The sequence below is a fragment of the Acinonyx jubatus genome, chromosome B1 (assembly GCF_027475565.1).
Source record: "Acinonyx jubatus isolate Ajub_Pintada_27869175 chromosome B1, VMU_Ajub_asm_v1.0, whole genome shotgun sequence".
NCBI lineage: Eukaryota > Metazoa > Chordata > Mammalia > Carnivora > Felidae > Acinonyx > Acinonyx jubatus.
Window position 1 is genome coordinate 176,209,686 of NC_069382.1, and position 12,562 is coordinate 176,222,247.

Here is a 12,562-nt window from a genome sequence, read left to right on the forward strand (position 1 = left end):
GGAAGAATCAGGAGCAGGAGGCAAATAATCGGTATTCTATGAACTTGTAAACCTCTTTGTTAATTTTGTTATTACCTTTATTTTTCTCATGTGAAGAATATTTGTGGCTTCTTCAGAGAAAAAGGTCTCCATGGTTGTGTTCAAGCATGGGTGCTGTGGCTCGGGAGGTTGAATTCTTCAATGAGGGAATTCAGCTAAAATTCAAAGGACATATCTAGATGGGAGGAGAGAAGAACAAGGTGAATCCCTACCACTGAAAGATAAGAGTTTGGAGCCTGTACTAATCAAAGAGCAACCATAATTAAGAGAAACCCATGTGTACTGAAGGAAAGTGGATATTAAGACCAGAAAACTGTAATATGTGCCCTTCTATTCCTTTAAATCAACACCTAGCATAGTCTCTGGAACTTACTGGCATCTGGCCAATTTGGTTGAACAAATGCAGGGAGATATGTACTAATTATCAAGGTAATACCAATCTGAAGTGATAAATTATGCTTGGAAATTCAGGAAAGATTTTATGAAATCATAACGAGTAATTTACCAGAGGAATTGTTATGAGTAACGTATCCTCCAGAAAGAGTAGAGAACATGATAAAACCATGATAAAACCTTTCTCTATGTAATGTGTTATCAGTCCTTAAGTTGTTTAATATAAGAAAGTTATTACAGGGTACATGTGATAATCCTTTATGTGAACTAGAAATCCACAAACACAAAGAAGGAAATACAAAGGAAATATTCTCTACTCACCTTGCAGACTACTTCAAATTTATTTCGATTTAAGGGACTCCATGAAACATAAAAGCTGTGTTTTTCAGCTCCATGTGGATACACTGCAGTGTATGAAATATTTGGCTTAGTTCAGTGTCTGAATCCAAAAATATCTCCTTATGTTATGGCTGTTGCCATCTCTTACAAAATTAGCCGAGCCATGGAGATAAGAATGTTCTCATGTTTCACACAAGACGTGCACACCATATATACATACACATGGGGGAATCGGGAGAGAGGAGCAGACAAAAACAGAGGCTTTCCTAACATGGAACACAAAAGTAATTCTAATCGTAAATATTCCACTGTTGATTTTCAGAGCAGTGGGACCCAGTCACAGGATCCTATAGAAATTTACCCAGTGTGGGCCACCTGGGTGGCTCAGTCAAGCGGTCAACTCTAGGTTTCACCTCAGGTCATGATCTCCTGGTTTGTGAGTTGATGTCCTGCATTGGGTTCTGCAATGACAGTGTGGAGCCTGTTTAGGATTCTCTCTCTCCCTCTCTCTCTGCCCCTCCCCACCTCTCTTCCTCCCCTCAAAATAAATAAATAAACCTAAAACACTTGTTTTCAAAAAGAAATCTACCCACTGCTAATTAAATTGATTTATCCTTAGGAAAAGTATTTTTAAAAAAGTGTCTCTATCAAATATCCAAGTTGAGACTATGTATTAACATTTTTGGCTTTTTTAATCATTAAAATATCAAACATTTCACTTTGAAGAATATCTTTAGTTCTGTGAGAAAATAGGGTTTGGGAAACTCAGTTTTTGAAGGCATCAAGAGAGGATATGTGTATATATATATATATATATATATATATATATATATGGAAGATCGTTTAATTTGATCTTATCCTAATTCCATGTAGTTAGAGACCCCCTCCAATTTAATCTAATTGCCTCAGCTATTAAGAAGGGCTTGTGGACTCTTAGGAGTAATCCTATAGAACATTAAAAAGTCCCTAAAATCAGATATGTTTAGTTTATTTACAACTCAAGGGCTGCTAGAAAAATGCCAACAACCTGTGGTTTTACCTGGAAAAGTAACTCAGGGAAGAGACCAGAGGACATCTGGGAAACTGTCTCCTCTGTTCCCAGATGTCAAATAATACTCATTCTGCAACTAAGAGAGAAATTAAGACAACAGAATTTAGTTCAGGAATTTGAATTAAATAGCTCTATTTGCATGCATAATATATTGGACTATTTAAGGTGGCAAAAGATTAGAGAACAGGAAGATATGTAAATACAATGAGCTTACAATTTCATCCAAGTAAAATAATTCTTAAATCCCTAATTCATGCCAATCTATGAAATCCTGCATAAATTTTCACTTGTTGCAAAATGTTCCACAAAGGTTGCTTATAGAATTGTATTCTGAGAACAGGTTACATATCAATTTTTAAGAGAAACAAAACATCTATTTCTATAATGTCAACGAGACAAATATTCTAGGCTGGATATCCTCCTGGGACAGGAAAAGAAAAAAAAAAAACACCTACCTATAGGAAATTAAATCTTGTAAGGCAGACACATGTATCCAATCACCAAAATGTAATGCAATTTCAGTATTTTAACAAAAAATGTGTATACTGTAATATAGGAAGTCAGATGAAGAGCAATTAATTCTTCACCACCAAGGCTAGTTTCAGAGAGATGCCTCTTGAATTGGGCCATGAAAAAAAGAAAAGATACTTTTAAAAAGTAGTTTCTGAAATACATAATGTTTATTCCCAGAAGATGTCCAGAGTTAGGCCCTTCAAATCATATTCTTGTCAATTCCTTGTGTACAAGGGAATTCATTCATTCATTCATTCATTCGTTTACTTATTTATTTATTGGATATAAGTGACATATAACAGAGATTAGAGGTTGAGCCAATTGAAATACATACAACAGAAAGAAGACAAAGAGAAATAAATGGTTGTAGAGCCACAGTGATAAAATGATGGTGACTACAATTTAATCGGTACTCATCTGATGCCAGATGCCTCTACATTCTCTACAACCTGCAATGCATCCGCAAAGTAGATACAATCTGCATTTTGTGGAGGAGAAAAGTGACTTTTCAATGGGTTGAATAACTTGTCTCAGGTCCCCCTGCTGGTGAGTAGAAGAGCTGAAGAGCTGGACTTCACACCAGTGTTTGTCACCTCCTGTCACTACCCTCAGGTGGAAGACGGCATCTGCTGTGTGTACTGCTATGTCGTCCGGGCTTTAACATCCATGGAAAGAAACCAAGGGTTATGAGCAGTATCACAGAAAATTTTAGTAGGTTGAGTCCAATGAGAAATATGTGACAGCCCCACAATTAGGATATGTTCAAGACATTCTGAAAACTGCAGTGTCTAGAAGGTCCAATTTTTTATGGTTAAAGATATTTCTCCTAGCCCCATGTCCTAATTTTATAGTTAAATGCATACATAGTGACAGAGAAGAGAGGATCAGATGTATTCCAGTGGCATGACATGATACTGTTCCTCATTTCATCTCATATAAAACACACACACACACACACACACACACACATTCACACACAGAGTTAGACTTTTATATTAAATTTAAGAAGCAAGATAGCAAAGTAGGCTCTAATTCAAGGCTTCAGTATTAACTCTTCCTTTGTCGTGTTAGAAAACTGCACTACACTTAACAAGTTGTGGCTTGACTTCATTACTTTCATACACTTCATTAGCTTAGAGAAATTTAAGAGGAAATAATCTGTGCATGTATTACAGTTCGACGGAAAAGATCTCAATCTCTTGAGCTGAAAATCTATTCATAAGATTTTACTGCCCTTATATTTAATGAGGAAGAAATCAAATTACTTTTATTTCTGAGAGGAAAAATCTCAGATGATGTATTTGGATATCTAATTAAAATGCTTATGTACCTTGCCTAATTAAAACTAGATACTTATTCAAAATAACAGGACATCTAATGTGTCTATTTATAAATAACTCAAATGAAATGCCTGGAAACGAGGAGAAGCAGAGTAACTGAACTCTGTTCATGTATTAACCTTCTAGCCTCTCCACCCACTGCCTTTTCACAGGAAAACACTGTGTGAAACAAGCCCTGTTCTGAGCAAGCCTTTAAAAGGATCTGCAATGGTGGCATATCATAAAGCAAAAATATCTAAAGCTAAGAATTTGATTTCCCCCCCAATGTTGTGACCACAACACAGAAATACATCAGTCATCCTGGGATTAGAAGATGGCTTTTTTTTTTCTTTTCTTTCTTTCTTTCTTTCTTTTTTTTTTTTTTTTGTAAGGACTTGAAGGATCTCATGAATGCAAAATGGACCCAAAGAGCCTGCTTATTCTCTATTTGCTTAAATGTCTTTAATCATAGAAAGAGCCTCTATCTTAGGAGACAGAAACTATTTGTAAAAACGCTGAACAAATCTTGGATGAGCATCTGGGGCATGCTATAACATTTCTGAATAGTTAAATGAATGGGTTAGGATAATGGAATTTTGCCTGGAATATATAAGAACTCAAACTTGGTTTTATGACTGTTAACAAGAACTTTCCCAGAGCTTAGATCAAAATCCATTAAGTTGCAATCTGCTGTATTCATTGTCTTTACAAACTCTCAGAGATGATTCATGTTTATCTCCTCTTTTTTTTAATATTACAAGTTACAATTTTAGAGCCAATCAAAAAAGAGAGAAAGTATTGTACTTAACTGCAATAATTTTGTATGTCTCCCACGGATATTATAGATGTCTATAGATGTTTGTGAGAAAATTGTATTCTCTACAAAATAATAGGACAAAGTTTAAAATAGAGAAGTTATTTTATGAATTTGCTCTTCTAAAACAGGCTAAAATTTCTGAACATATTCACAGGGAAAATTTGAAGACCATTCCTTAGGATGAAGATTTCATTAGAGAATAGACTATTAAGAATATTCCAATAATGTTTTCTGTAAGTTACTTAAAAGGCTGTCTTCCTCTATTTCTCCTTTACTCCCTCCCATTCTCCCTCCTTCCCTCTCTGTCTACCTTTCTTCCTTTATTTGTTACATATGATTGGGCAACAACTATGTTCCATCAACTGGGTTAGTTTCCGGTGACATTATCCTAAATAGTATAGACATGTTATCTATCCTCTGGGGACTTGAACTCAAGGTGAGAAGTCTGTCCATTTTGTTGGTCTCAATGGCCAGCTGAATCCATCTTGGAGACTACAGAAATAAAAATTACACCTCCCTCTTCAAATTAGTGAACATTTTGGTTAGTAAGTGAACATCACCCATGACCAACTTTAATTCCATTTATAAATCATGACATCATTTCTATTTCACCTCAAAGATCGTTTATCCACCAGTAGGCCAATCCCAGATTCCCTCCCGGGTTTTCTTTAGGAGTCAGAAAAAAGAAGAAGAAGAAGAAGAAGAAGAAGAAGAAGAAGAAGAAGAAGAAGAACATTTGAAAGAACATAACAATTTAATTAGCTTAAATTTGCTTCAGATTTTCTTATGTTTAAGTGGGGTCCTTATAATTCCAAAGTTGACCATCTGACATACATATCTAACATCTGAACATTCATATTGATTGACTTGGGCTTATTTTCTTGCAAACCCTATATCTTGAATCCTTTTTAATCTCAGCTCTGAAGTTTGAGCTATGTCAATTATAAACAAACAGACATAGAAATTATAGTTCACAGAAATTCAATGGTCTTAAGTAGGCCAAGAACTGTGCTTACAGAATCTCCAGAATTATTTAAGTCTCCTTGCAAAGATTCCATGAAGCTTCGCACTCTATTCACCTGGGACACCTTCTGAAGTTAGTTTCTCTCTAGCCCCCGAAGTGTTACTAGATTATTCAAGATACTGAGATGTCTCTGATTTATAGAAGACATTTTCTGAAGGAGACATTCATCCAGAACATTAGAAAGCCTCTACTCCACTTTCTGAGAGGGTATGTACAAATAGCCAACTATTCTATATCTGAAGGGCTGGAATAAATGTGACTTCATTTGTCAATGAGGTGACTGAGCATAGTGGTGATGGACATAGACTCTAGAATCCCATGGCCTTGTTTTGAATTTGTAATTCACTGTTGGGTGACCTTGGGTAACTTGCTGAAACTTTCCGTGTCTCGGTTTCTCTACCTGAAAAGATGATGATCATTACTTTTCTCATAGAGTTGTTGTCAAGGTGAAATAACTTAAAGTTAGTAAAGCTCTTGAAACAGAGTCAGACATATAGTAAGTTGTGTGTATGTGCATGTGTGTGTATATCTGTATGTGTATATATGTATACACCCAATTACTTTATGCTGATTTTAAAATTAGCGATCATTGAATTGAGCGGAAAGATCCATGAATAATCAAATGATCACATGTCTAAACCTCGGCTTTCTTTTATTACAGACAGATATACCTCCTGAATAAATGGAAACTTTAAGAAAAACAGCCTAAATATAATAATGAAAGCAATGTGCTAGTGGCACAAAAATAGATACATAGATCAATGGAACAGAATAGAGAGACCAGAAATAAACCAATGTTTACATAGTCAATTAATCGACAAAAAAGTAGGTAAGAATATAAATGGGGAAGAGAGAGTTTCTTCTGGTGCTGGAAGCCGGAGCTATCCCAGCCTGATGGCAAGGCCCAGGCTGTGGATGGATTGGTGACTGCAAGGCGGCCTACCGACAGGGAAGCTTCTTGTACTCCTGCTTTTAGGTAATTTGGCCTTAAAAAAACTACCTGGGGTATTGGCTGTTGGGGAATGGCCCTCGACAAGCCCCCTGGGAAAAGAACCCTTAGGGAAGAAAATAAGGTTCCACAAGAAATTGTGCAGCCCTACATTTAGCCCTTGACATTCCCTATGGAGACTCCTTTACTTGCACGAAGGATAGTCTCATACGTTTCCCAGCAAAGGAGGCAGACTAAGGAGAGGCATGGATTTGAGAGCCCCACTCTGGCAACTAAGGAGTGTATCTCTGGGCACAGGTGACTTCAACCCCTAGGCCCACTTGGCCCCCCGGAGGCATTCCAGATAATGACTGAACCTAGTTGGTTTCAGTACAGAATGGTTCATTAATTCCTAGGTGCATTGTCTCTCTGAGAATGTGTGAGTCATGTGTTTCTAAGGTCCTTTCGGCCCCTTCCTGGCACCTCGGAATGAGGCAAACACATTGTTCTTCTGGCCTCATGTGGTTAGGAGGTCATGTCCCTGTAACTGTTCCACTTGAGGTGTTGAGAAATGGAGGGCCTTTCATGAGAACAGCAAAGCAAATGCTTTATAGACTATAGATAATTATAGATAAAGGCAAGTGCATAATGGAATAATGTAAGAAATTAATCAATAATCAAAGGGTATGCAGGAACATTACAAGAAAATCGCCATGTTACTTCTTAAAGGTTGATTACACATAGGAACATTTTCAAAATTAGGTAATGTTATGGGGCGCCTGGGTGGCTCAGTCGGTTGAGCGCCCGACTTCGACTCAGGTCATGATCTCACAGTTCGTGAGTTCGAGCCCCGCATCGGGCTCTGTGCTGACAGCTAAAGCCTGGAGCCTGCTTCGGATTCTGTCTCCCTCTCTCTCTGCCCCTTCCTTGCTCATGCTGTCTCTCTCTGTCTCTCAAAAATGAATAAACATTAAAAAAATTATAAAAAAATGAAGTAATGTTAGAAAAACTTAGATGACGTATGCTACTAGGAAATCGCTAGCATATATAATGCTACGTTTGCTACAATAAAGTGGCCAGATCAATGCACTCCTGTTGTCTGTGTCCATTTTTTGTTTGTTTGTTTCAGTTTTTTATTTTAGTTTTTTATTTTAGCTTTTTTTTAAATCATAGTTTTGTATTTTAGTTGGTTTATTTTAGTTTTGTTTCATTTTCACTTTTTCGCCAATGCCGTTCATCCTTCGGGAACCCCTGGACCTGCTGGAGCTGGACTCTGGCATTCTGGGACTAGAAAAACTGGACAGCTATATGTGGAAGAATAAAACTGGGACACTTTCTTATACCGTATACAAAGAATAAATTCAAAATGGATTAAAGACCTAAATGTGAGAAATGAGGGGCACTAGGGTGGCTCAGTCATTTAAGTGTCCGACTTAAGCTCAGATCATGATCTTGTGGTCCTTGAGTTCGAGCCCCACATCCAGCTTTGTGCTGACAGTTCAAAGCCTGAAGCCTGCTTCAGATTCTGTGTCTACCTCTCTCTCTGCCCCTTCCCTGCTCGTGCTCTGTCTCTCTCTCAAAAATAAATAAACATTTTAAAAAATTTTAAATGTGAGAACCGAACCATAAAACTCCTAGAAGAAACCATAGGCGGTAATCTTCTGCACATTGGCCTTTGCAACATTTTCTAGATATGTCTCCTGAGGCAAGGAAAAGAAAAGAAAAAAATACATTATCAGGACTACATCAAAGTACAAAGCTTTTGCACAGGGAACAAAGCCATCAACAAAATGAAAAGACAACCTATTGAATGGGAGGAAATATTTGTAAACCCAATAAGGGATTCATATACAAAATATGTAAAGAACTCACACAACTTAACACCAAACAAACCAAACCAAGAAAATAATCTGATTAAAAATGGGCAGATGAAAAGAAAATGGACAAAGGACCTGAATAAACAGATTTCCCAAAAAAGACATACAAATGGCCAACAGATATATGAGAAGATGCCCACTATCCCCAACTAATTATCAAGGAAATTCAAATCAAAACCACAATGACATATCACCTTATACCTGTCAGAATGACTAGACTGAAAAAGACAAGAAATAACAAGTATCAATGAGGATATGGAGAAAAAGGAACCCTCATGAACGGTTGGTGGGCATGTAAATTGGTGCACCCACTGTGAAAAACTGTATGGAGTTTCCTCAAAATATTAAAAGTAGAAATACCATATAATGCAATAATTTCACTACTGAATATTTACCAAAGAAAACAAAACACTATTTCAAAAAGATATATGTTTCCTTATATTTACCACAGCATTCTTTACAATACCTAAGATAGGAAAGCAACACGTGTCCATTAATAAACAAATAGAAAACTATGTGGTATCTATGCAATGGAATATTACTCAGGCATTAAAAAGAACAAAATCTTGTCATTTGCAACAACACAGATAAGCCTAGAGGGTATTAGCACATGCTAAGTGAAAAAAGTCAGACAGAGGGTGACAAACACCATGTGATTTCACTTATAGGTGGAATCTAAAAACTAAAACAAATGAACAAACAAAAAATCAGAAACAGACCCATCAATACAGACAACGGACTGATGTTTACCAGAGCGGAGGAGGGTGAGGGGATGAAAAAAAAATGGGTGAAGGGAAGTGGGAGATACAGGCTTCCAGTTATCCAATGAGTAAGACACAGGAATAAAAGCTACAGCATAGGAAATATAGTTGGTATTGGGATAGTGTTTGCATGGGGAAATTTGGTAGCTACACTTGGGTGAACATAGCGCAATGTATAGAGTTGTCTGATCACTATGTTGTACACCTGAAACCAATGTAAAATTGTGTGTCATCTATACTTCAATAATAAAAAATAATAATAAAATAAGTTGAAGACGTTTAGCACTAAGTGCAAATAGTCATCAAGAACAACAGAGAAGCCGTATGAGAACTCCAGTGGAAAAGTAATGCAAAACTCTCCTTTGCAGGTCACTTATTGTATTGGCAATAATCGACAGTTCCCACCATGCATCTCTTCCTGGAAAAACATTTTGAGGATAAAAACTGCTTCTGTTTTATTTTTTTCCAAATGCAGATCAGAGGTGTGTTATTCGCTTAGTTATTATCCTAGTTAGCTCTATGTGGAGAAAATCTTTACAAATGTCATCTCTTTACTGGACACTCTTATGACATAGAAACAGCTAAGCAAAATTCACACAAAAAAATGGGGGTGTCTGGGTGGTTGGTTGGGTGTCTGACTCTTGATTTCGGTTCAGATCATGATCTCATGGTTTCATGGATTCAAGACCCACGTCGGGCTCTGCACTGAGAATGTGGAGCTTGGTTGGGATTCTTTCTCACCCTCTCTCTGCCCTTCTCCTTCTCGCTCTCTCAAAATAAATAAATAAACTTAAAAAAAAAAACTTTAAAAAGTTCAAGAGGAGACTACTAGAATAAGGATTTATCTCTGCTTCTCCCCCAGCTCTGAGATGTAAGTAAAATTACCTCTAAACCTAAATTCATTAAAAGATATAAGAAAGGTAGATTCAAAAAGAATAGAGCTATGTGGTCTTTTTACATGTTTATAAGCAATGTTGGCTTTTTTTCCCTTTCAATAACTTGCTAAGAGTTCAAATTATTTCAGGGGATAGAATTGTTTACTAGAATCTATTCATGGATTTTATTACCAGATAGTCACATCTATAGGATTTTTAATAGACTATATAAGTAGCTAATGTGATCAAAGTGAACAAAATATCCTCTGACTTTAAATTTTGTTATGTTTGTTGCCTAGGCAGTGTAGGTTGTTGCTCTTTGATTTACTTGTATTTCTTGTGCATGGATTTACCATTTAAAATGATAAATCATTTAAAAATCTTCAGTTTTGAGGCACCTGGGTGCTCAGTTGGTTAAGTATCTGACTCTTGATTTCTACTCAGGTCAGGATCTCACAGTTGTGAGATTAAGCCCCGAGTAGGGCTCTGTGCTGAGTGTGGAGCCTGCTTGGGATTCTCTCTCTCCCTCTCTCTTTGCCCCATCCCAGGTCTCATGTGTGCTCTTTCTCTCTCCCTATCAAAACAAAAAAAAAAATGAAACAAAACAAAACAAAATCTTAGTTTCTTCATCAAATAAGAAAAGATAGCAAAATGTGAAAGAAAGTAACATTTCCTCTCATCATAACTATCGTGGTGCTCCCATTGACTCAAAGGAATACAGAAAGAAGAGAATGACTTTTTAAAACAGGTAGTAAATGGTTCCAAATGTCCTTGATTTATTGTGTTTAATAAGTATCATTTAAATTGTTGGACCTAGCACTCTCTGTTGAATTAAAAAAAACAGTAAAATATTATCTATACAAAATTATCAGCAGTACCGATAGTGTTTTTAAATACAAGCATCATTTGTAGCAACTGGCATTTTTACCTCAATGGCTATATGTCATTTCCTCTTAAAATAAAATATATTTGCAAGCTATTTGTAGAAAATGTAATATAAGTCATTCTGGAGTCTAAAGTTTCACACAAACTCACAACCTCTCAAATATTTTGCTTTTTGTTAATTACCAAAATTGACTAGAACATTCAAGACTAAATTAAAAGCATGTACTGATATAAAGTGTTTTTTTTAACCTGCCTCAGCAAGGGAAGGATAAAGGAAGGAATGAGAGAGGGAATACAGGGAGAGGAGCAAGAGTAAGAGTGGAAGGAGGAAAGAAGAAATAAAAGGATGAAAGAAAGAAGGAAGGAGGGAGAGAGAGAGATCACAATGGAAGGAAGGACGAAAGTAGGAAGGCAGGAAGGAAAAGAAGAAGGGTATAGAGGGCTCAGAGAAGGGGGATCCAGGGAAGAAGAAAACAGAAAGAAAGGGAGATGGGGAGAGAGAGAAGTTCTAAGAATTCTCTTAAATGTATGCATATAAAATTGACTCTAGATCAATTGACTCTGGATCAGAACACAAATAACCTCCTGCATTCTTTTTGTTCTTAAATGGCATACTGGATTAGGAAAAAGGTCTCTATATTTTCACACAAAAATTCTACATTATTGTATACCATGCCAGATGCCACAAAACATGTGTTTCTCAATATCAACACTCCAGCCTAGAATTTTTTCATATTAAAAAGCAAATGAACCTCTAGAGAAGTAGTCTTCAACGAGGGGAAACTTCGACCCCTCCTACTCTGCAGGGTGGACATGGGGGCATTTTGTTATGTGTGGAGACATTTATTTTTTTTTTTATTAAATGACTGAGGAGGAGGTGCCCCTGGCATTTAGTGAGTGGAAGCCAGGGATGGACCCAAACACCCTAAAATGCTGAGGGCAGCCCCTCACAACACAAATTTATCTAGGCCAAAGTGTTAATAGTGTCACTGTTGAGAAATTTTGCTGAGAAACTCTTGTCCTGTCCTCAATGTGTATGCTAGCTTAATTAAGGAAAATGCTCTCTGCACAAGACACAATTATTGAAACAGATTTGAAAGTCTGCATTGGAAAATGATGGAGGATGATGGTTAAGCATATAAAATATGGACTTAGAAGTCATTCTGATATGGTTTAGGAGTCCTAGATCTTCCACTTAATAGCCAATTTAACGTGACTGAGACTCAGTTTCCCCATCTGAAAATGGAGGCTCATAAAAGCTAATTTTTATATTTACTTAGATGTAATTACTGGATGATATGATATTCAGGGCCTGGAATAAGGATAGTTGATATATTATCATGGCTTGTATTGTTGTTGTTCTTATTGTTACCAATGTGAAAGCATGAAATTAAACACACATTAAGAAATTTCTAGGCTTCCCACCAGTTTCCCTCCCATCCACCAAGTTAACTAAAATTAAGATCACTTACATCACAGCTAATGAAATGGAAACCTAAACAGATTTATTTTTTATCGCAAGCACAAGGACCTGCCATAATCTCATTCCTTCCAAGTTCTTCACATATTTATAGACTTCTATTGTTTGACTAACACAGGTTCTTCTTTACTATAAACTTCTTAGTCATTGCCTAGGTTTTAAAAAATAGTATAGCTAAGCATGCAGGTGGCTATTTATCCTGAGCAACTCACAACACTGTTAATGTCATCTTATATATGTAGAAACTGAGATGCATAGAAA